The following is a 26,396-nucleotide window of genomic DNA, read 5'->3' as shown; positions in this document are numbered from 1 at the left end:
TTATTTTTTTAATTTTTTTATTGGACCGAATCCTTGAGAAGAATTGCCTACGTATCTTGTCAGAATCAGGTCGCGCGTAGTTCTAGCTTTTTTGAAAAAAAAAACTTTTTGAAAGGGTGTTCATTACTCATCTGCTTCCCCCCCAAGTGTTCGTGGTTCTTTTGAGGGTTAGAAAAAGGAGTACGAACACTTTGTAGAAGCGGGAGGGTAGGTGGCAAGAGAGAACGACGCCCGATTTAGGGCGAAGGAAATATCGGCGCCCAGGCCTGGGCGTGAGAAATAACAGCGCCCAGTCCTGGGCGTTGAAGTTTTGTCCTTCATTTTTTCTACTTTATCGAGTTTTATGCCGTTTGTTTAGAGTAATGCGCAGAATGTTTGCTTATGAGTCTTAATATGTTTTATTAGATGCCTTAACTCCGGACTGAATTTTATTAAATATAGTACTTTTTCAATTGGTCTAAGTTCGTGAGGTTAGCGAATTCCGCTCCATCTATGTCGGCTAGTTGGACTGCTCCGCCAGGTAGGATGGTCTTTACAAAATATGGTCCTGTCCAGTTAGGCCGGAATTTCCCTCGAGGGTCCGTAGTAGGTGCGCGGACTTATTTTAATACAAAATCACCTTCTTTGATGTTTCGAGGTTTGACTCTTTTGTTGAATTGCCTTGCGATGCGCTTTTGATACACTTGCACGTGATGTAGAGCTCTCAACCTCCGTTCGTCTAAAAGGACGAGTTCGTCGTACCTAGCTTGAACCCAATCAGCTTCGGGTAGCTTGCTTTCTAGGACGATCCGGAGGGAGGGAATCTCCAACTCGACCGGTTGGACTGCTTCCATTCCGTATACCAAGGAGTAGGGTGTTACTCCAATGGAGGTGCGGATTGAGGTTCGATAGCCCCATAGTGCGAAGTGTAATTTATTGGGCCAATCCTTATAATTTTCGGCCATTTTTTTGATTATGGCTTTAATATTTTTGTTGGCCGCCTCTACCGCGCCGTTCATTTGCGGCCTGTAGGGAGAGGATTAATGGTGTTTGACATGATATTTTTTGAGCAGGTCTTGGACTTCGGCCCTGAAGTGGGAACCTTGGTCGCTTATGATTTCATGTGGAACCCTATATCGACAGAATATGTTCTTTTCTAGGAATCGGGCGACATGTTTGGCTGTTAACTTTGCATAGGAGACTGCCTCTACCCATTTAGTGAAGTAATCAATTACAACTAAAACGTACTCGTGTCCACCTACGCCTGTTGGTGTTACCTTGCCGATTATATCTATACCCCAGGTGGAAAAGGGCCATGGGGAAGTGAAGGTGTATAGTTCTGAGGGAGGTAAATGGTTAAGGTTACTGAAGATTTGGCATTTTGGGCAAGTTTTTACAAAGTGATGGCAATCGGTTTCCATAGTGGTCCAATAGTACCCTGAGCGGGATATTTTTCGGGATAGCATTTTTCCGTTCATATGGGGTCCGCACACGCCGTTATGGTATTCTTCCATTAGTCTTTGGGCTTGGTTTTGATGGACACAAAGTAACTTGATTTTATTCGGCGTGTATTTGTACAGTTCTCCCAGAATTATGCTATATTGTGAAGCGAGGAGGCGCAGGGCCTTTTGTGCTCGCGGGGAATTCCCCACTTGTTTTGTAACGAAGGATGTCCGTGTACCATGGTTCTTCCTCGGTGTTTTCAGGTTCGGAGTCTATGGCACAACAATAAGCCGGCTCTTTCCTTCGCTCGACCCGAAGGGTCATTCCGTCCCATTCATTCGGGATGTTGAGCATGGAAGCTAGCTTCGCTAGTGCATCCGCGAATTGGTTGTCGTCTCTTGGTAAGTACGCATACTCGATTTTTTCAAATTGCTCGACTATTTGGTCCAAGTGAGCTTGATATTTTGAGAGACTAGTGCTTCGGACCTTCCATCTTTTGGATATATGGTTGATTATTAGGGAAGAATCCCCGAAGACTTGTAGGTATTTGACTCCGAGGCTAACTGCGGCCTCTAGCCCGACTATGCAGGCCTCGTATTCGGCGGCATTGTTTGTGGCCTCGAAGTCAAGTTTGACGGAAATTGGTATATGGGCTCCTTCGGGACTGACTAGGAGAACTCCGACGCCGCATCCTTTTTGGTTGGACGCGCCATCGAAGTATAGTGTCCAATAGTCGTCTTGTATCATCAGAAGTTCCTCGTCAGGGAGGAGGTAAGCTTCCGGGGTTTCCTCATTCGTGGCATGCTCGGCCAGGAATTCGGCTACCGCTCTTCCTTTGATTGTTTTTCCGGCATGAATTTAGGTCGAATTCTGAGAGCATGACTAGCCACCTGGACAGACGACCACTCAGGGCGGGCTTTTTGAACACGTATTTTAAGGGATCTAGTTGTGACACTATATGAACAGTGTGGGCCAATAGGTAATGTCTGAGTTTTTTGGATGCCCAGACGAGGGCGAGACAGGTTTTCTCAAGCTCTGTGTATCTCGTCTCGTACTGTATGAACTTCTTGCTCAGGTAGTAAATGGCTCGCTCGGATCCATGTACACACTGTGAGAGCATAGCTCCTGCTGCAGTATCCGTGACAGTTAGGTATAGGCGTAAAGGGATTCCAGGCAAAGGTGGGGAAAGGACGGGTGGCTTGCATAGGTATTCTTTGATTTTATCGAAGGCAGTTTGGCATTGTTCATCCCGTTCGGCCTTTTCCTCTTTTCTTAATTTTTTGAATATTGGCTCACAAGTCATAGTAAGCTTGGAAATGAACCTACTAATGTATTGCAGCTTTCCTAGGAAGCCCCTTATCTGTTTTTCAGTTTTTGGTGGGGGCATTTCGGTAATGGCTTTGATCTTAGATGGGTCAATCTCGATTCCTCGCGTACTAACAACATATCCTAGCAATTTTCCCGAGGTTACCCCGAACACACATTTTTGTGGATTTAGTCTCATGTTATATTTCAAGATTCGAGTGAAGAATTTTTTAAGTGCCGGGAGGTGACTGCGCCGGTCTTTAGATTTGACGATCATGTCGTCCACGTAGGCTTCAATTTCTTTATGTATAATGTCATGGAGTAACGTGGTGGCTGTTCTTTGATAGGTGGCCCCCGCGTTTTTCAAACCAAAAGGCATTACAATGTAACAATATGTTCCCCAAGGGGTAATGAAAGTTGTTTTTTCCATGTCTTCTTCTGCCATTAGTATTTGGTTATATCCGGCGTACCCGTCCATAAAGGAGAGGAGCGCGTGTTCTGCGGTGTTGTCTACTAGTATGTCAATGTGAGGTAGGGGGAAGTCGTCTTTAGGACTGGCTTTGTTGAGGTCTCGAAAGTCTACGCACATTCGCACTCGTCCATCTTTTTTAGCTACGGGGACAATATTGGCCACCCATTCTGGGTAGTTAGAGACTTTTATAAAGCCGGCGTCTAATTGTTTAGTGACTTCTTCTTTTATTTTCAAGGCTATCTCTGGTTTGAGCCGCCGTAGCTTTTGTTTTACTGGCGTCATTTTGGGATCTAGCGGAATTTTATGCTCAGCGATTTCTCGATCTATTCCTGGCATGTCTTTGTAGGACCAAGCAAAGACACCCTCGAATTCCCGCAAAGTGGAGATTAGATCTGCCTTTTCAGTGGGAGTTAAGGTGAGGCCAATTTTAATAATTTTAGGATTTTCTTTTGTTCCAATATTTACCGATTCTGTGTCCTCAATTATAGGAGTTTTGAGTTCTTGTTCATTTACAGCTTTTATTAGTTCGGTATATTCCTCTTCTGGCTCTTTTTCGTGCTCATTAGTGGCGAGACATTCTGCATTATTACTCTGATTTTTAAGCGGCACATACTCAAAAGTTTTGTTTATCTTATTAAAGTCATGAAGCATTACATCAAAAAGATCTCCCGGAGTAGAGATTTCCGGGTCTAAACTATTTTTGGGAGGGGTTACAATTTTGCTAGGTTCGGACTCGGAGTCAGACTCGGATTCAGACTCTAATTCTTCGTACATCGGACCCTCTCCCGCAGATATCTTGAACTTCATCCCACGAGCATTAGTCCATTTGAAAGTCTTGCGCCACCCTCGTTGGACTTGGTCATCTTTTGAGGGTGATGGAGCGATCAATTTAGTAGGATCGAACACTTCATCTTGGAGAGCTAATGCCATAATTTCTGTTTCTTTCTTCGCTCTTTTCTTTTCTAACCCAAACAATAGCCCGAAAGCATGTGAGTTGGAGAGCGTTTTTGGCATAGCATGGTTCTTTGGGGCGAGTGGCCTTTGAGAACATAAAGGGTCGTGTCCCAGAGTATGCATCTCTTGGGTTTGCGCGACCTCTAGGTACAGATGTTCGGGATATGCTTCTTCCATCACGTTTCTTGATGGCTATCACGGGCAAGTACTCAGGGGCCCTGCATTATTGTTGTGGAGTAGGAGACACATTAGTTTATTTCGTGAGTCGGTTTTTTAGGCATTCCATGACAACCCCCAAGTCGGACTAGTATATTTGGACTGTTATGTGTGCACTTTTGAACTCTTTATATTTTTTGAAAATCTCTGCCCGTGTGACATTCATGATTATTTGCATGGTCGACTTTTAGTGTCGAGCATTGCCGTCGTAGGAGGCCTAACAACGACGCAAAGAGTTATTTATTTTTCGAGAGTCGCTTTTGAAATCGAATGCTTTCCTTACGCCCTCGTGGAAATTCTTTTCATGAACATTTTTTGCTACGTATTTTCCTTTCGTGCGGGTACCGAAGCTGTTGTGCCTGACCAGAAGGCCAAGCAGCAACTTCAGCGCCCAGCTAGGGGCGTGAGAAATTCTGGCGCCCAGCCAGGGGCGTTGAAAATGCGTCCCTGGCTGGTTCTCGTTTTCTGTTTTCTGTTTATGCGACTTCGATTTGCGTGCTTGCCTAATAACGTCCTTTACGCGTAACAACGTTTGTGGGATTCGTTACAGGCCATCCCGAGCGTCGCTTATTTTGTGGCGATCATTCGCGTTTGCGGAACACGTGTTTCAGTATGATTCTTTGGCAAATTAGTCTATGAATGTTTGGGCAGTTTTTAAGGTCGTTGGTTTTCTAGGATAGTTTGTCACACACAATCACATATTTCGCTACACGTAACTAACTTGCCCGTGTGACATTCATAATTGTTAGCATGTTCGGTTTTTTAGTGCCGAGCATTGTCGTCGTAGGAGGCCTAACAACGACGCAAAGAGTGATTAATTTTTTACGAGTCGCTTTTGAAATCGAGTGCTTTTATTACGCCCTCGTAGCAATTCTTTTTACGAACATTTTTTGTGCTACGTATTTTCCTTTTGCGCGGGCGCCGAGGCTGCTGCGCCTGACTAGAAGGCCAAGCAGTAACTTCAGCGCCCAGCGAGGGGCGTGAGAAATTCTGGCGCCCAGCCAGGGGCGTTGAAAATGCGTCCCTGGCCGGTTCTCGTTTTCTGTTTGCGTCTACTTCTGTTTATGCGACTTCGATTTGCGTGCTTGCCTAATAACGTCCTTTACGCGTTGCAGCATTTGTGGGATTCGTTACAGGCCATCCCGAGCGTCGCTTATTTTTGTGGCGATCATTCGGGTTTGCGGAACACGTATTTCGGTATAACTCTTTGGCAAATTAGTCTATGAATGTTTGGGCAATTTTTAAGGTCGTTGGTTTTCTAGGATAGTTTATCACACACAATCACATATTTCGCTACACATAACTAACATTCATCATGAGGCGATAATAACATGTCATGTAGTTTATGATAGGCTTTTATGGGTAGTTATTTGCGCCTGGCTTGGTACCGCTTCTATAGTAGATCCAACACATGCCCCGGTCGAGGTAGTGTCTTCAACAGACGAATTTCGCTCAAGAGGCCAACCCGCAAGTGCAAGCCAAGGGGGCATGAAGACGAGAGGGACCTAATGAGCGAGCGATTGGGTTTGGGATAGGTGTACTACCTGCACAAGTACCTAGTGGGCAACATGCGCGGCGTATGCACCCCCCTATTGGCGAAAAAAGGTATCCTTAGTCCCAACTCCCGAGGGAGCCGAGATTCGTTATGCGGTTCTGCCCGTTCACATTAATATGCTGATTTTCAGGTCGTCCCAACTTGATGGGGAAATAAACGCGGGGTAGGATCGTTTCACCCTTCGGCTATTTTGATTACCTACAAGCACGAGTATTTCCTTCACTATCCCCAGTGGAGACGCCACTGTGAGGGGGTCGAAAAAGCGCGAGGCTAATGCGTGACCTTGTCCCTCGTGGGTGTGACGATTATTTTTATTCAATCAAGTGTAATTGGATTTCCTGTGAGTATACACCCAATTGACTAGTAATATAGGAGTCGCCATTCAGTTTTTAACGACAATGAGAAAAACTGACAAAACCCGGTTATCGTGACATAAAGGGAGTGCAATTATGTTTGACCACGACGGCCGTAGGTTCCCTTGTGATCCCTGGTGTGGGGATCTCTCAATATACACCCGCAAGATAGAGATTGAGGGTTCGGGGGACTGTAACTACCGAGAGGAGTAATTCGCTCGTCGATAACTCCAGAGGCAGGATATCCTTACTAGCTCAGCATAAATAATTGAAGGGACATGCGTTAACTATTAAACTAATCTGAGTTGATTTTAGCAATATGCAACATATAATACTAATTCGATCGTGATTATCTGATTTAAATAACATTAAGGGACCTAGCATGATAATCCGATTTCCCAAAAATATTATATTTGTTAGGCGTGATAGAACAATCATATTAGGTTAGTTTAACAGTTCATAAAAAGGGCGAGGAAAGCAGTTAAATCATAAAAAAGGGACACATTACGACGCACCCTTGAGAGGTACGTCACGGTTCTCAGAAAACTAACCACTTTGACTTTGCTATTTCTCCTTTTTATTTAACGAATCTCGATTATGGGACAGGATACGTTCTGTTCGATTTATGGATCGGTTGCGACAGAACGCGTGAACAGTTTCGCAGCGAGAGGCTTAGGCTAAGGGGTTTAGAGTCAATACTCAGAATATATTATGTGTTGTTGTGTGTTGTTTCACGTCGAAACTAGGGGCCTATTTATAGGGAAGAGTTCGTGGAAAGATAGAATTGCAGAGTTCTAATCCGCAAAGAATTAGGAAAAGAGACGTACCCAGGTACTTTCAGCGCCCAGGCCTGGGCGCCGAAGATTTCGGCGCCCAGAGCCAGGCGTTGAAAATAGGGTCTGGGCAGCTTTTAGCGCGTATCAATTTCATGACGGAATGCGTCTGGGCCCGTTACGAACTCTAGGCTCGTTAGGATTTTGATTAATACGTAACTCTTATTTCCGAATCCTATTAGGAATAGGATTCTCGCGGTTTTCTATCTCATTTAGGATTTATGTTGGAGTACAACACCTAATTCTGACAGGTTTCTATCTTTTATGATTTGCCACTTTCAGATGCTACCTTTTACGGCAGTTACTATTTTTAGCAGGTTTCCATAAATAGCAGGTTTCGGGTGAAATGAAATAGGGAATCGAGATTCGTTTATTTTATAGGAGATGCGTTGTCAAGTGGAGTTTTTATGCTTTCATCATCGAACCTTTCCCTTGCGGGAATGGGGACAAAAGTAGGTGTCTACAATGGTGAGGTTGATTTTTCCCAACACAGGCCTTCGGGAGTTATCATAAGCTCGTACCCCTTGCGTGGAGGTTTGGAAGTCATCATTTCCTAGCCCCAAGCAATGGGCGGTTCGCAATGGGCAAACATTGACCGCCGAACCGTTATCTACGAGCGCTAGGGGGATGTTTTGTCCTTTGCATCCAACCACTAGATAAAGGGCTTTGTTGTGAGCACCCCCCTCTTTGGGCAAGTCTTTGTCAGTGAAAACTGTGGCCTTTTCTCCGGCATCTCTCGTGACGTGGTTAACCAATGAGTCAGGTGTGATATCTGTAGGCACTGAGATGAGGTCGAGTGAGCGAATAAGCTTTTCGCGATGTTCTTTTGAGGTACACATGAGATCCCAGATGGTAATTTCGGCCTTGGTTCTTTTCAATTGTTTCAAAAGAGGATTTTCAATGACTTCTACGACGGTGGTGTGCCGTCCATTCTCAGGAGCTTGCCTGACTGGGATATCGTCCATAGGAGGTGGGCGAATGTCAGGCTGGTATATTCTTCCTGATCTGGTGAGGTTGTCGACTTCGGGTTCTTGAGTGGTGGTGTTGATGAGAGCATACCCGGGCCAAGTTTCAGTAAAGAGGTCCTGGCCCGACACTTGAGATAGGTAAATATCTTCAGCATCATCATCCCACACACCACACACTTCTCTCTCGATTCGGTCCATAGGGCCACAATGAGTGGTGCACCTTGAGGTGTAATTTACACCGTAGGGTCGAAGTTCTCATTTTCTGGTTGGTCGAGAGAGATGTGACAAGAGCCGAGTGGGCTCTTGTTGTTTTTGGGTTTGCCAACATTAGGGAGAGGTATCACTTCATCCTCTATCATGTCCTGGATGGTATTCTTTAGGTTCCAGCAGTTTTCAGTGTCATGCCCATTTCCTTGATGGAATTTGCAGTAAGTACCTTCGACCCAATATTTGCTTTTGACAGGAGGGTCACGGGTGGGGCCTATAGGTCTCAGCTTTCGTTGATTGGTTAATCTTTCAAAGGCTTGTACCAAAGTTGACCCGAGTGGGGCAAACTTTCGGTCTCGGACCCATCTTCCAGGGCTTCTTCGGGCGGGAGTCTCTTCTACATCATGGACTTCTTGGGCTTGGGATGTGTTACCCCGATTATAGGTGTTGTTTTTATATGTGGGTTTGCTTTGTATGATTTTGGCGAGGTCGTCCTCGATCTTTATTCCCACATCATAAACTCTTTTGAAAGTGTCAAGTCCCAGGTACCTAAGGTGTTGTCTGTAAGCCGGGTCCAGGTTGTCAATGAATTTTTGGACCAATTCTGTTTCGGGAGGCCTATTGATTAGCTGGGCCGCCTGGTCCCTCCATCTAGCAAAGTAGGTTGTGAAACCCTCATTTTTCTTTTGGAAGAGAACTTCCAGCTCGCGCATGGTGACTTGGAAATCCATGTTCGATGAGTATTGCTTGATGAAGACATTGACAAAGTCTTCCCAAGTTGGGAAGAGCTTAGGGTCCTGGTGATAGTACCATTTGAGCGGCACAGGTTCCAAGGACAAAGGAAAGGCAGGTAAATACATGGACTTGTCCACGCCTTTCAAGTTCATGGCATTCACAAAGCTCAGTAGATGATCACGGGGATTGTTCGTGGCCTTGAACTTTGGTAAGTCAGATGAACTGAACTTTTCTGGTAGTTTGTCAGGAAAAGGTTCAGGATCGAGGGAGAAGTATTTGCTCCCCATGGTTTGCTGTAGGACCATTTTTTCAATCCTCTTCTCGTTATCGAGGTCATTTTTGGCTTGCGCAGCCGCTAAAGCTTCATTTTCCATTTTCAATTGGCCCATAAGTTGGGTCATTTGGACCATCTGGTCTCGCAAATCTTCGATGGACATGTTTGAAGGTGCGCATCGAGGTTGGGGAAGCGGAGATCCTTGAAATGAGGGACGACGGACGGAGCTTGGAGTCACTAAACCTGATGTTGGCGATGAATCTTCGAGACGCACTAACCGTTGATTCCCTGATCGGCACCAAGTGGCAGGGCCAGTCCTAGGCATAAGATAAGCTAAAGTTTAGGTTCCCAAAGTTTAAAACATTACTTAGTCTAGACTTCGACTCTCTCTATTGGTTTTTTTTGCTCTTTCTTTTATTGGTACACTTTTTGGTTTCTTTTGGTCATTCTTTGAATTTTCGAAACACTTGCCCGTGTAACATTCATAATTGTTAGCATGTTCGGTTTTTTAGTGCCGAGCATTGTCGTCGTAGGAGGCCTAACAATGACGCAAAGAGTTATTAATTTTTTACGAGTCGCTTTTGAAATCGAGTGCTTTTCTTACGCCCTCGTAGCAATTCTTTTTACGAACATTTTTTTGTGCTACGTATTTTCCTTTTGCGCGGGCGCCGAGGCTGCTGCGCCTGACTAGAAGGCCAAGCAGCAACTTCAGCGCCCAGCGAGGGGCGTGAGAAATTCTGGCGCCCAGCCAGGGGCGTTGAAAATGCGTCCCTGGCCGGTTCTCGTTTTCTGTTTGCGTCTACTTCTGTTTATGCGACTTCGATTTGCGTGCTTGCCTAATAACGTCCTTTACGCGTTGCAGCGTTTGTGGGATTCGTTACAGGCCATCCCGAGCGTCGCTTATTTTTGTGGCGATCATTCGGGTTTGCGGAACACGTATTTCGGTATAACTCTTTGGCAAATTAGTCTATGAATGTTTGGGCAATTTTTAAGGTCGTTGGTTTTCTAGGATAGTTTGTCACACACAATCACATATTTCGCTACACATAACTAACATTCATCATGAGGCGATAATAACATGTCATGTAGTTTATGATAGGCTTCTATGGGTAGTTATTTGCGCCTGGCTTGGTACCGCTTCTATAGTAGATCCAACACATGCCCCAGTCGATGTAGTGTCTTCAACAGACGAATTTCGCTCAAGAGGCCAACCCGCAAGTGCAAGCCAAGGGGGCATGCAGGCGAGAGGGACCTAATGAGCGAGCGATTGGGTTTGGGATAGGTGTACTACCTGCACAAGTACCTAGTGGGCAACATGCGTGGCGTATGCACCCCCCTATTGGCGAAAAAAGGTATCCTTAGTCCCAACTCCCGAGGGAGCCGAGATTCGTTATGCGGTTCTGCCCGTTCACATTAATATGCTGATTTTCAGGTCGTCCCAACTTGATGGGGAAATAAACGCGGGGTAGGATCGTTTCACCCTTCGGCTATTTTGATTACCTACAAGCACGAGTATTTCCTTCACTATCCCCAGTGGAGTCGCCACTGTGAGGGGGTCGAAAAAGCGCGAGGCTAATGCGTGACCTTGTCCCTCGTGGGTGTGGCGATTATTTTTATTCAATCAAGTGTAATTGGATTTCCTCTGAGTATACACCCAATTGACTAGTAATATAGGAGTCGCCATTCAGTTTTTAACGACAATGAGAAAAACTGACAAAACCCGGTTATCGTGACATAAAGGGAGTGCAATTATGTTTGACCACGACGGCCGTAGGTTCCCTTGTGATCCCTGGTGTGGGGATCTCTCAACATACACCCGCAAGGTAGAGATTGAGGGTTAGGGGGACTGTAACTACCGAGAGGAGTACTCGCTCGTCGATAACTCCAGAGGCAGGATATCCTTACTAGCTCAACATAAATAATTGAAGGGACATGCGTTAACTATTAAACTAATCTGAGTTGATTTTAGCAATATGCAACATATAATACTAGATCGATCGCGATTATCTGATTTAAATAGCATTAAGGGACCTAGCATGATAATCCAATTTCCCAAAAATATTATATTTGTTAGGCGTGGTAGAACAATCAGATTTAGTTAGTTTAACAGTTCACAAAAAGGGCGAGGAAAGCAATTAAATCATCGAAAAGGGACACATTACGACGCACCCTTGAGAGGTGCGTCACGGTTCTCAGAAAACTAACCACTTTGACTTTGCTATTTCTCCTTTTTATTTAACGAATCTCAAATTATGGGACAGGATACGTTCTGTTCGATTTATGGATCGATTGCGACAGAATGCGTGAACAATTTCGCAGCGAGAGGCTTAGGCTAAGGGTTGGAGTCAATACTCAGAATATGAATTGTGTGTGTTCTTTTCACGTCGAATTTGGGGTTGTATTTATAGGGAAGAGTTCGTGGAAAGATAGAATTGTAGAGTTCTAATCCACAAAGAATTAGGAAAAAACACGTACCCAGGTAATTCCAGCGCCCAGGCCTGGGCGCCGAAGATTTCGGCGCCCAGAGCCAGGCGTTGAAAATAGGGTCTGGGCTGTTTTCTTGGTCAGATTCGGATTCCTGAAATCCGTAGTGTTTGAGACTTAATCGAGTCTTTTAGTGCGTATCAATTTCATGACGGAATGCGTCTGGGCCCGTTACGAACTCTAGGCTCGTTAGGATTTTAATTAATACGTAACTCTTATTTCCGAATCATAGGATTCTCGCAGTTTTCTATCTCATTTAGGATTTATGTTGGAGTGCAACACCTAATTCTGACAGGTTTCTATCTTTTATGACTGGCCACTTTTAACAGCTGCCCATTACGGCAGTTACTATTTTTAGCAGGTTTCCATAAATAGCAGGTTTCTATAAATAGCAGGTTTCGGGTGAAATGAAAAGGGGAATTGAGATTCGTTATTTTATAGGAGATGCGTTGTCAAGTGGAGATTTATGCTTTCATCATCGAACCTTTCCCTTTTGGGAATGGGGACAAAAGTAGGTGTCTACAACTTTCCAGCCTTATCAGTGACTAAACAATGAATGAGTTGCTCACTAAATTAACAAAGAGCTTGACAGGCTAAAGTCGTATCAGCTAATAAAAAATAACCTAAGGTCCACTAGCTAGGTAGCAAGGGAAGTCAGGATCGAATCCACAGGGAAACAGGCGTTCTTTCTACTATCAATTAATTAATCTAGACTATTGTGAACAAGAGTTGGTTGGTGGTTTGTATACTAAGACTACGAACGATAATTAAACATGAATGAATCAATATATTAAGGAATCTAGGGTATAGGTTCGCCAACAAATAATAATCCAGGACATTGAACAATCACGATAATCAACAAAATAATTAGTTAGACTAGCATTCTCTCTCAAGTCGATACTAATCATAGACTTAGAATTAACGGGCTCTCGCTACGTATTAACTCTAATTCCACCTATTGACACAAGCCTAAACATCAAATTGCATCTCTCGAATCTTAATTTGATATTGCATAACTACCACAATTAAACCTGCACAAATCTAATTGTATAGTGAAATAAACCAATCAATAGGAATCAATTACAATGCCAACAATCATAATCATTCAATCATCCCTTCATATTATTCATGGATCCCCAACCCTAGAAATTAAACTACTCAAGCATGTTGACAATAAACAAAGCAATAATCATAATTGAAATCATTATTAAAGCAAGACAATGAATTGAAATAAGGAATAATACCTATTTGAAGAACAAAGGGAAATGAAAGCTTGAATTTTTATTGAGAATTAAACTAAATGTTTTTGCATAAACCAGAGAGAAAACTAGGCTACGGAAAATAATACTAAGGTTCCATACTAGAAAATAAGATGTCTCATAAATATAAAGGGCTAGTATTTATAGTTTGCCCAAAATACAAGCCAAAAACCGAAAAGAAAACTCGCGCATAAGTGCAGGAGGTTGGCGTCGCCCGATCGGGCGTCGCTTCGCCCGATCGGTCGATCCACTCGATAGTCGGCCCGATCGGGCCAAAATCCGCCCGATCGGGCGGTTTGTGAACTCTCCACATAGGCTCTAGGATGACCGCCCGATCCGTATCGGGCGAGCTGCGCCCAATCGGGCGCGCGTTGATCAATCCAAATTGCCTCAATTCCGCCCGATGGTTGCATTTCGCCCTCAGCTTCCAGGGCGATTTGCAATCTTCAATGTAGCTCGCCCATATCACTGAGTCTAACTCTCGGGGCTCAACCATAAGCATCCAAGGCTCCCGATAGTCGACGATGGAGGTCCCGAACTTCCCCGGGCTCATATAGTGGCCTAGATCAACATGAAACGGGTCTAAAAAGACCAATTTCTCATAATCAAACCTGAAACTCAAGGCACACTCAGTAACACACATTAGTACTAGAAACGGCTCCTAAGAGCACGTTTGACACATAAAAGTACTAAGGGACGGGGGTAAAAATACTATATAAAACATGCATATCAAACCTCCCCAAACTAGATCCTTGCTTGTCCCTAAGCAAGGAAATCATCGTTGAACACAAAACCAACTTTACCCCCAACAAAATTCAAAATGAAAGACATAATTCGAGGCAAAATCCAACAAGCATGCATCAATGTCAACCAATCAAATTCATTCAATTGCCAATCCACCTTAACAATCGTCACGCAAAGCGAACCACAAGTGTACAATGGAATTCAAGACTAGTGCTCACACACTCGTCACTCATTTATGTGGCGGATAAAAAATGTACCCGTTCGCTCCCCTCCCAACATATATGTGTACAATGCCCTCCCAAACTCACAACACTCGTGTGTCTAGAAAAACATGCACTCAACCTAGTAGTCGACTCGGAATGCGTCATGTCATAACTTGCATTGATAAACAACTACTTTCACATAAATACAACTCTATGCACAAAGGTCGGAAGGTCTTTCAAGCTTGTAATGTTAGGCTTAGGTAAGGGTGTGGTAAATTTGGGTAAAATGTGAGCTTAAAGCCTTGGCTTTGGGGAGCATAAATCCTAGCAAACAATCGTGACCAATCAACATAATGACCATAATCTCCCACTCAACACATGACAAAACAACAAACAAACCACACTATACTTCCTTGCCTTGATTTCACAATTATAACCAATCACTCATGAATATAAGAAATCGTAATACCGGAGTGACAAAAGCTTGAACTATTTTGAGAATAACGATTTTTTCCTCTATTTTTTTTTTCTTGCTCAATCTCTTTTTTTTTCTTTTGGAACCTTCACATTTTTTATATTCTCCTCATCTCATTCATTTTTCAGCTCATTTTTTCAACAACAATCATGATAAGAAGAACTTCCCTTTTCAATACTCAATATGCTCAAAATGTACCACACTACAACTCCCTCACCTCACTACTATTAGCTCCCCCAAGCTAGGCTTGGGACTAGTAACCAATGGGGAATTTACGGGCTTGTAATGTGGTTAGTCACCGAATAAAGGGAACAAGCACAACATGGGTAGAAAAAGAGGGAACAAATGTATCTAATTTCATCTGAAGGCTACCTAAATAGAAAAATGCCTTCGTCCTCCACAATGTGCTTGTATATGAGTCATAAAACACTACTAATAGTTGCAAACCAATACTCAAAATCAATGACACACCAGGAAGCTATCACACATCCTAACCAAGTCAACTAGTCAAGCACCAAGTCCACAAGTAGTTAGTCGGAGTTGACTCATGTTTAGGCATCAAAGCAATCGAATATCAAATCATGGCTGACACATCTACATTGCCCAATGATATTGTATTCATCGGAACGTATTTTTTGTATATTTTTTCAAAGCAATGAACTAATCTAGAAAGCATTAAACACACCAAAGAAACACACCAAAATAAAGAAATGCGAAAAGAAAACAAAAACATACCTACAATGTACAAGTAATGTGAAACCCCCCCAAACCAAATCAGACAATGTCCTCATTGGCTCAAGGGTATCGAACCAACTTGATCCTCATCTCCATTGCCATCATCATCATCATCACCATCATCTCTGCCACCATGCCCGCTAGGACCCGCTCCCCACCCTCCGTACTTGGTAGGTGTGAAGGTACCCATAAAACCCGGAGCTCCATATCCCTCCGCGGGATAGGTATACCAGGTAGGGTGCTCATAATCTGGGGCAATGTAGCCCTGCCTGGCATACTGATCATAGAATGGGAACATGGTCCTCTGGTGATCAGCTGCGAACTCCTGGAAACCGAGCTCAAGTCTGCTCAACCGCTCATGAATGGACCCCTGCTCCTCATCTACTACCGGGCCACCCTGGGGCCTCCCCGCGTCTCGACGCCCCCTCCTAAAGTAGGTGTGAGGCTCTGGCTGGTACTGGTGGGGCTCTGGCTGTGGGTCAGGCTGAGGCTGGGGGTCAGGCTGAGGCTCTTGCCCAAATCCAACAAATAAGTAATGAGCCTGACCGGGTCTGAAACTAGTGCGGCCCTGAGGGTCAGGCAAGGTGAAAAGCCTGTTTCCCTCTAACATCCAATACATGGCTCCCGGCCTAAACAACCCATGCTCCCCCTGTAGCCGACGGAGTCCAGCAAAGTAAGCCAAATCAAGCAAGTTGCTACCCAGAACTGGAGTCTGGTTAGCCTCAGTAAAGTTGGCCGTGGCCATGGCTATGTGGGTGATCAACCCACCAATGGTAATTTTGGTAGTATGTTTGGAAGTGGCTATAGAATAGAATTGAGAGGCCATATGATGTGCAAGGTTCATTTTGTAACCATCCTCCCCTTCTAAAACGTAGCCACCTAGAATTTCTAGCTCCGTACTCCTAATATTTTTGGTCTCATCCCTACCAAAGATCGTAAATCCTAGAAACCTGTAAAAGACAATGGGTACCGGGTGTTGTATCTTGGAAGCATGCAAATGTTGCATACTCCCGGGATTAGCATTACCCGTAAGCTTTCCCCACATGGTGGAGTTATTATGGGTTTCCTTAGGTTTCCTACTATAGGTGGTAGACAATCCAAAAATCCTACCAAAATCAGCTAAACTCATGGTGTAAGTTCGGTTCATCACACGAAATTGAACTGACGACACGGTTCGATAACCATCTCTACGCACATTGAAACTACTCAAGAATTCCAGAGTTAACCGTCTAAATGTGAGACGGAGCATACTATACATGTTACTCATACCAACACCAACAAAGACACGCTTGACATCACGCTCAATACCCATTTCATGTAAAGATTTTTGGCATATAAAGCGAGTAGGGATTACCTCCCTCAATTTGAGGTGGATGAATCGTGCTCGTTGCTCCTCCGTAACAAAGATGACATCCGAAAAATCCGTGTCGGGCTCGAATTGCGGCGGCGGAGGTGGTGGTGTCGGTTCCCGAGCTCGGCTCGTGGAAGCTTCATGTTGATTTCTTGGTACCCTTGTGCATTTCCTTTGTGGTCGATTTGCCATTGATGAAAATCTGATTTTTTGAGGTTTTTGAGCTTTTTGGGTGAAATTGGGGATTTTGTGGAGATTGGAGAAAACTCAAATCGGTTAGGTGTAGGTTGTAGAGGATGGTGTGAGGATGATTTTGGTGAAAAGATTGGTGAATTTGGTGGAGATTTGAGGGAGATATGGTGGTTGGAAGTTTTTGGAGGTTGGGGTTTAATGGAGGAAGTGAGAGAAAGTTAGGTTGAAGATGAAGAGGAAGTGAAGAAAGAAAAGAGAATCCGTGTATTTGTCGCTGAAAGCGCGTCTCGCCCGATCAGGCGACATTCCGCCCGATCGGGCGGTTTGCGATCCTTTTCTTCTCATACGTGCGCGCCCGATCGGGCGCACCTCGCCCGATCCGGATCGGGCGATTTGCGAATGCTATTTTTCTTGACTTTTTCTGCTCAGAATTCCTCCTTGACTTTTCCACGAACTTTTCCTCAACCGCCCGATCGGGCAAAATAATTTCGCCCGATCGGGCATACCACTCGCCTTCTGCGCCCGATCGGGCAGACAATTGCCCGACTCGGGCATTCCACTCGTCAGACCGCCCGATCGGGCATGCTGCGCCCGATCGGGCAAAAATAAGCTGCAATAATTTCATCTATGCGCGCCCGATCGGGCGCTCCTCGCCCGATTCGGATCGGGCGGTTCGCAGCGTGCTTGGCCTTGTACGTAATTTCACTTTCTTGAACTTGGAGCTTTAGGCCTGCACATTATTAAACACCCAAACAGCGTAATGCCCTCTTCTTGCCTCACTAACACCAAAAACAATACTTAAACACACGTAGGTATGGGAAATACTAACTAAACACAAAAAAAAATAGAATCAAAAATCAAACTTATACTACTAAAGCAATAAATGGATAATGAAATACTCATCCCCTATTAGATTGATGCAATGTCCCCATTACACAATCTCCGTTTATGCGCAGACAATCGACAGGAAAGGGATGAGAGCCACGACAGCTCATCGAATGGGGGCACCAAAGATGGTGCCATCTGGTGTCACATCGATTGCCTTGGATGAGCTATGTGGTGCGGGAAGTGACAGACCACGACCCCGATCATGAATACGGTGTCCACCGTTTACAGAACTTTCGGCCTTTTGGGTCGCGGCATCATCAACCCGTGCCTTCTTTCGAACCCATGCCGAAGAGTTCATACTCCGATCACCTCCACCTGCAAAACAATTTGAAACATGTGCTTTTTCCGAGGAGTTATTAGAGTTAGTATGAGTCAATTCAGTATTAAAATTATCATTAGAAACATTGACTCCAAAACATGACTCCTCTACCATAGGGCTCTTAGCAACATGGGTTAAATTGAAAGTAACCTTATCATCCCCCACATTTAAGGTCAGCTTGCCATTCTTGACATCTATGATTGCCCCCGCAGTTTGTAGGAAAGGCCGACCTAAAATAATAGGAATCTGCCTGTCCTCTTCCATGTCCAACACAACAAAATCAACAGGAATAAAAATTTACCTACTCTAACTGGCACATCTTCTAAAACACCTAGGGGGTATTTTACAGATCTATCAGCCATTTGCAGAGTTATGTTGGTAACTTTTAAATCACCCATGTTCAACTTAGTACATACAGACAGGGGCATGACACTAACACTGGCACCTAAATCACATAAGGCTTTGTCAATAAAAAGGTTGCCAATATTACACGGGATAGAGAAACTCCCGGGGTCCTTCAATTTGGGTGGAGACTTATTTTGTAGTAAGGCACTGCACTCTTCAGTAAATGCAACAGTCTCCACCTCACTAAATGATCTCTTCCTAGTCAAGATGTCTTTCATGTATTTAGCATATGCAGGTACTTGAGTAATTAATTCAGTGAAAGGGACTGTTACCTGCAGATTCTTCACCACTTCTAAGAACTTACCAAATTGCTTTTCTAGCTTGTTCTTTAGCTGACGATGAGGGAAGGGAAGTTTGATAGGTGGAACTTGTATCTCAACTTTCTTCTGAACCCTTGTGTTAGCTTCCTTCTCCTTGACCACCTTCTCACTTTCTCTTGGCACAACACCACTGACCGAAATTTCAACCTCTTCCTCTATAGTCATAGGCGGCCCATCATTCTCATATCCACTCCGCAAAGTGACAACATTTACAGACTCTCTGGTCACAAGCTGTGAAGGGAGTTGACCCTTGGGTCTCTCTGCAAGAGTAGTAGCCATTTGTGCCAACTGTTTATCCATGATCTTGTTATGAGAAGTGAGGGCATCGATTTTGGCATCCTTTTCGCTCAGAGACTTTTGCAATTCTAACATCATATTCCGCATCTCAACAAGCATGGGATCAGGCTGTGTGGGTTGAGGCTGTGGAGGAAAGCCAGGTGGTCCACTAGGCTGCGGGTTGTAGTTACTTCGCGGTTGGTAGGGCTGCTGTGGTGGTGGTTGGTAAGGTTGTTGTGGTGGTGGAGGGTGTTGAATCTGGTGGGGGTTATGAACATTAGTACTCCTATATGATAATAGGGGGTTCTTTTTATACCCCTCATTGTATGAGTTGGAGTACGGATTGTTCAGCTTGTAGGCCTGGAATGCATTGCATTGTTCAATAGAGCTCCTACATTCCGGTGCATAGTGACCTTGCATCCCACAACTATTACAGACATTGGCCAACTGAGCACTCATTGCAGCGACACTAGCTTGTTGGGTGACTTGGGAAGATGTGTTTTGCATGTTATCCAGCTTGTGATGTAGGGCAGTTAGCTGAGCAGTAAGTTGTTCAATAGAGTTCATCTCATGCTTAACACCACAATCGGCAAAACCTCTAGAATTCCCATATTGGGCACTATGGATGGCTATCTCCTCAATCACCTCTAAAGCTCTGGGCACCTCCAGTTACATAAATCTCCCACTGGCAGCTGAATCCAAAAGACACCTAGACTCATTACCCAGACCATTATAGAACTGCTGAACCAGGAACCAATCCTCCAAACCATGGTGTGGGCACTCTCTTTGCAAGTCCTTGAATCTTTCCCAAACCTCGAACAAACTCTCATCTGCTTGTTGAGAGATACCTAATATCTGTCCCCTTAGACGCGCTGTCTTCTCATGTGGGAAACATTTAACATAGAACGCAAGGGCCAAGGAATTCCAATCGGTGATTTTCATAGCTGCGCGGTTGAGACTGTTAATCCATAGCTTTGCCTTCCCACTCAATGAAAATGGAAAGAGTATCTCCATGATCTGCTCCGGTGTTAAATTCTTCTGCTTAATGGTGGCACAATACTGGATGAAAGACTGAATATGGAGATTGGGATCTTCACCCTTTCCCCTTCTTTCGATCATGTTTATCAGCTGAGGTTCAACCTTGAAATTCTCGACCGCAATGGAAGGCATGATTGCTTTGGGAAGCATAGACAAACTTGGTTTAGAATAGTCTGTAAGCCTTGGCACAACTGGGGGTGGCGGTGGTGGTGCTTGGTCACCCATCTTTGAATCTGTATGGAATAGATTGCTAATCAGATAGTCGGATTCAGAGTCAGAATAGTCTCTCAACTGTTCAACGAATCTACGCCGTCTACGAAAGGTCCGTTCAGGTTCAGGATCGAACGAAGTCAGATCGCTGGTATGGACAGTCCTGGGCATAAACAAGCAAAAAACAAGAAAACAGTCGTGAGATCCGGTCTCAAGGAACGGGAGTCCCTTGAGAAGTAACAAACAATAATCTAGAAAAACAATTAATAACAGAAAATAAAACGTTTCCCCGGCAACGGCGCCAAATTTTGACAGGCTAAAGTCGTATCACCTAATCAAAAATAACCTAAGGTCCACTAGCTAGGTAGCAAGGGAAGTCAGGATCGAATCCACAGGGAAACAGACGTTCTTTCTACTATCAATTAATTAATCTAGACTATTGTGAACAAGAGTTGGTTGGTGGTTTGTATACTAAGACTACGAACGATAATTAAACACGAATGAATCAATATATTAAGGAATCTAGGGTATAGGTTCGCCAATGAATAATAATCCAGGACATTGAACAATCACGATAATCAACAAAATAATTAATTAGACTAGCATGCTCTCTCAAGTCGATACTAATCATAGACTTAGAATTAACGGGCTCTCGCTACGTATTAACTCTAATTCCACCTATTGACACAAGCCTAAACATCAAATTGCATCTCTCGAATCTTAATTTGATATTGCATAACTACCACAATTAAACCTGCGCAAATCTAATTGTATAGTGAAATAAACCAATCAATAGGAATCAATTACAATGCCAACAATCATAATCATTCAATCATCCCTTCATATTATTCATGGATCCCCAACCCTAGAAATTAAACTACTCAAGCATGTTGGTAATAAACAAAGAAATAATCATAATTGAAATCATTATTAAAGCAAGACAATGAATTGAAATAAGAAATAATACCTATTTGAAGAACAAAGGGAAATGAAAGCTTGAATTTTTATTGAGAATTAAACTAAATGTTTTTGCATAAACCAGAGAGAAAACTAGGCTACGGAAAATAATACTAAGGTTCCATACTAGAAAATAAGATGTCTCATAAATATAAAGGGCTAGTATTTATAGTTTGCCCAAAATACAAGCCAAAAACCGAAAAGAAAACTCGCGCATAAGTGCAGGAGGTTGGCGTCGCCCGATCGGGCGTCGCTTCGCCCGATCGGTCGATCCACTCGATAGTCGGCCCGATCGGGCCAAAATCCGCCCGATCGGGCGGTTTGTGAACTCTCCACATAGGCTCCAGGATGACCGCCCGATCCGTATCGGGCGAGCTGCGCCCAATCGGGCGCGCGTTGATCAATCCAAATTGCCTCAATTCCGCCCGATGGTTGCATTTCGCCCTCAGCTTCCAGGGCGATTTGCAATCTTCAATGTAGCTCGCCCATATCACTGAGTCTAACTCTCGGGGCTCAACCATAAGCATCCAAGGCTCCCGATAGTCGACGATGGAGGTCCCAAACTTCCCCGGGCTCATATAGTGGCCTAGATCAACATGAAATGGTCTAAAAAGACCAATTTCTCATAATCAAACCTGAAACTCAAGGCACACTCAACAACACACATTAGTACTAGAAATGGCTCCTAAGAGCACGTTTGACACATAAAAGTACTAAGGGATGGGGGTAAAAATACTATATAAAACATGCATATCAGAGCTAACACAAAATTCTTGGTGCTTCCATACAAACAAAATTATCCCTTTAGGAGAAAACTCATAATTGTGAACCCAAATCCATGTAGTTCCAAATTTCCTTACTATCTTATTTTTACTATGATGCATGACTCTAGTTTCAAGTAAAAACATGACATTAATTTTATAATAAGCTATAAATTTCTTGACATACCCCCACCTTTTGAGGCTCATTAAGCCCTTTTATGTTACAAGAACTTATTATCATCAAGTAACAGGACTTGTACCATCAACCCCATCCCCTCAGCAGCTCCCTAATTTTCCAAAATAGGAGGTAAATTAGGCGTACCAAGCCGAGAAGACTTAGTAGCATTTCCACCCTTCTTTCATATGTAGAGATTCCATCCTTCCTCAGATTCAGCAATATCGTGATCGATGTTACCCCCTGAACCTGAAACTGAAATTTGATTTACAGGGTGATCAATCATAACAGAAACAACAGGTTCAACAATTTCCTTAGTTAGTTTTGTGGGTGGTTGCGTAGTCTTTGGAATCAATTTTTGTCTCGCTTTTGCAAGATGCTTGACAGGTTGTTGCTGAAGGAAATATGTCCTTCACCCAATGTGCATTAGTCTAATACCAAAGGTTCAGATTAATCACGGATAATTAATTTAGTGAGATCAAGTAATCGGAACAGCTGGCTGGAGCAATGCTTCCGATCAGTGAGTTCTAATCCTAATTAGGCTCATTACTCTTGACTAAACCTATAAGGTCACACCATTGGCATTTAACAGATCATCGGATTAAATGAATTGGAAATTCATTTAATAGCTTTACGGGAAATTAGTTCAGAAAACATAATTATACGATTTAACATTGGATCGTGAAATCGTATATCGTGTTGCGGATATTCGTAAGCTAGGTGAAACGAATAATCGTATTGTATGACAATGGATCGTCAAGTACGAAACGATAAATAAATTATCAAGTGATAATTTAATAAAGCAAACACGAGACCAAGCCCACGAGAAAGGCACACAAAGGCGTCAATCCCATGGCCTTGCTGCCTTGGGTCCGCACGCGCGAGAAGCCACAGCAGCAGCAACAACGTCGGCCCAAGGCCCACTGCGTGCTGTGCTATGCACGTATGAGTGCAACGTGGACGTGGGCCTTGCTGGGCAGTCGGGCTCCTTGCTTGGCCGGTTAGCTTGGCTCATTAAATAGGTTATTATAATAACCTAGTCTACATGGTTTTCTAATCTAGTGAAAATATTATATTCTAACCTAATTAAGGCAAGAGAAACCCAAATTCTCTATGTGCCTCCATTAGAGTGTTCATCCCAAAAGCTAAACAATCTTGAGTGAGGTCTAAGCCATCAATCTCAAGACGGATTTGAACGTGTTGGTGAACCAAGTAGAGGAACGACATTTGGAATCTTATCCGTTTTCGTGATTTGTTGAACTAAGGGAAAACACGCTACAAACGTAAGTAATGCTTGATCTGCACTTTATACACGCTTCCTGGCTTTAGGGTTATTCCGCTATCATGTTATGTATTTAACTGTAAACCCCTATAGTGGTATCATGAGCTACATGTATTCAAAGTACTTATTAGCATTTTTATATGTTTGTGATTATTGTTGAATTTTTCTGAATTTCTAGTGAATTTTCGAATTGTTTCTGGATTATTGGATAAGTCGTAGAAAGTGACTCTGAATTCATAAAGTGTCAGAAATTCGACTTTTCTGACCCTAATCTGATTGAAAATGGCGTTTTATGATCAACTCATGAGAACATAATCTCAAAAACAGGCCCCCAAAGTATGATTTTTTGGGCGTTTTTGTTAATTAATGAATTAAAACATTAATTTTGGAAAAAAATTCAATTAATTGCTCGACTTAATGAACTCGGAATTAATTGAAATTTTGTCCTACTTTTTTTGGGTATATTATGAACATATGGTAATTTTTTGGTTCATGAATATTGACTAAAAACCCTAATCTTAATTTTACCTAAATTAATGGATTTTAGATCGAAAATTAATTTTATTAATTAGTTAGATCTGAAAATTTATTTAGGTGAGAAAGGTAATATATGATTTCATGTTTAAATGACATATTTAAAAATTCATGGATTAAAATTTTAATTGGATTTGTTAATTTTAATCGATCACCTAAACTAAATTTGATATAAATCTGATTTTTAAATGTTTAGAACGATTTAAAGTTTTGGATTTGATTATCAAACTTATTCAAGTTTTTGTTGATTTTCATCGTTCGTTAAATTTGAATATGAGTTAGCCAAGATTTATAAATTTCATAAATTGGATTGGTTGAAATTTTATTAAATCACCCACTTTAATTCGTAATTAAAACTATTGGTTTTGTTAATATTATGAAAAATATATTTCGTGCAATTTCGTTTCGAATATTAAAAATTGATTTTTTTTTTAATAATAATCGGACGAGCAAGCCGTTTGCACGAGGTAAGGGCTGATGTCCGTGCGAGACGAAAAGGGAAGGCACGCACACGAAGGCAGCAATGGGCGTTGGTCTTGTGTGTGGTGCCTGCTTGGTGTGAGCAGGGGCGTGGCATGTGCATAGAGCTGGGCGAAGCCTTCGGGCGAGCTCGTGGCACGCCACAAGCAGCGACCAACACTGCTCCAATGATGGATCTCGCAAGGGAGTGCGCGTTGGCCGAGCGAGCAGCAACGAGAGCAGCAGCAGCAACATGGGCGCGGGTGCTTATGCGCCGCGAGGCCTTCGTGCCTGCGCGTTGGGCCTTCGTGACTTTGCGTGGGTGCGTTGGTACATTGCACTGCGCGTCGATGGGTTGGGTGCTTGCCTAGCCCACGATGCATCCGATTGTGCAAATTTTGCTTTGTTTTATTTCAAGGCCCAATTTTTGGGCTTTGGGCTTAATTTTGCACGAAGGGGCTAACGGTGGAATTTTTGATTATTTTATTTTATTTGACTTGGGCTGGGCCGCAAGTTTAAATATTTAAAATTATAAGGTACATATTAAATATTGGTTTAAGTGGGAGCCGTTTAAATTAAATTATTTAAAATAATTATTTTTAATTATGTTTCATAGGGCACCTTTATTTTAATTAAATTAAATTTTGATTAGAATAATTCTAAGGATTAATAATTTGGAATTGATTAATCTTTTAGGACGCGTTTACATGAACATGATTTTAATAAATCATGTAAATACTTGCATATTTTACTTGGGCCATTCATTTTAGGACACGAGTGGATGAATGCATAGATATTACTTTATGTATTGCAGGTATTGAAGGTGACTAGTATGGCCAATATAGGATAATTAAATACGGTTTGCGTACCGTTTTATCTTTGAATGTAAAGTTTTAAATATGGTCTGCGTACCATTGACGATTATTTAGTTTCAAGTTCTTCTAGATTATTTAAAATTTTAAGTTAGCTTTTGAATGAAGTTCAAGACGATGCCAAGATAACAAGGTGAAGAGAAGATTGGATGCTTTAAGACCAAGTTTTTGGGCCATACTAGTTCACCAAATTATTTATGCTTTTATATTGTTGAATGTATATTATGCATGAATGCGACGTTGTTTGTATGTCTGATTAAGTTTTAGTTGACTAAATAATCAAACCAACATAGAAACAACTAGGTCCAAAGTAATATTGAGTTTATAATTGCCTTCCAAATCAAGCACTTACAAAAATCTAAGGACCTAAGATAGTAGGTTTCCGCCAAAGCGAGGTGCTATTTTAGTATACTTAGATGGTAAGGTATTCCAAAGGAACACGTTGATTTTGGTTTTAACTCAAACAATATTGGCATATGTTGTGGCAATGAGAATAAATTATGGTATTAATTTATTAACCAAGAGTAGTTTGGAAATTACTAGAAATTGGTTTTTGCTTACCTAGAATCTTAAAAGACTGAAGACAAGCCAAAACATGCTTAAGAATTTAGGACTTTTAGGCTCTTAGAATCGTTTCATTCATTATGGACCATGTTTTATTTTGCATGAATGAAATGTTTAACAGCTTTAATGATTGCATGATTGCTTTTATTTCAAAGTTATTAAAGGATTATGAATGGTTATTTATTTCAAATTCTTTTCAATTGTAGAATGTCTAAAACAATAATCAAAGCATTAGAAATTCTGGATGTCGAGTTGAACTTGACTAACTTTCTTGAATGGGAAAGGAAACTTATCGAGGTTTTAAATGCTACTATGTTGTCAAGCAACCTTTCCCTGGCTATTATGCGAGGGGTATGACTCCAGAAAGGTACAGAAGTTGGGCACTTCACAAGTACCTTGTCTTGGAACTTATCCTAAAATCTATCCCTGAAAATTAGAGAGGGAGGTTCATTACCTATGAGCCTCATGCACTCCTAAGCCATCTAAGGGATAGATGTCGTGTGAGGTATCAACCCAAAGGCCAAATTGTTGGCAACGGGGTTGATGAATTGACTAATTCAATGAGCAATCTCAAACTCATTACCCCACATGAATCGTGT

At 42.7% G+C, this 26,396-nt stretch overlaps 1 non-coding gene across 1 annotated transcript; it reads left to right on the top strand.

Moving 5' to 3' along the window:
• Window positions 1–19,708: 19,708 nt before the first annotated feature.
• On the top strand, window positions 19,709–19,815 carry LOC130466543 (small nucleolar RNA R71). The gene has a single exon (XR_008926754.1). It is a non-coding gene; the product is annotated as a small nucleolar RNA R71 (small nucleolar RNA).
• Window positions 19,816–26,396: the final 6,581 nt, after the last annotated feature.

Source organism: Spinacia oleracea, chromosome 1 (genome assembly GCF_020520425.1).
Source record: "Spinacia oleracea cultivar Varoflay chromosome 1, BTI_SOV_V1, whole genome shotgun sequence".
Taxonomy (NCBI): Eukaryota; Viridiplantae; Streptophyta; class Magnoliopsida; order Caryophyllales; family Amaranthaceae; genus Spinacia; species Spinacia oleracea.
The sequence above is the reverse complement of the archived record's forward strand: the minus strand, read 5'-3'. Positions and strand labels throughout refer to the sequence as shown.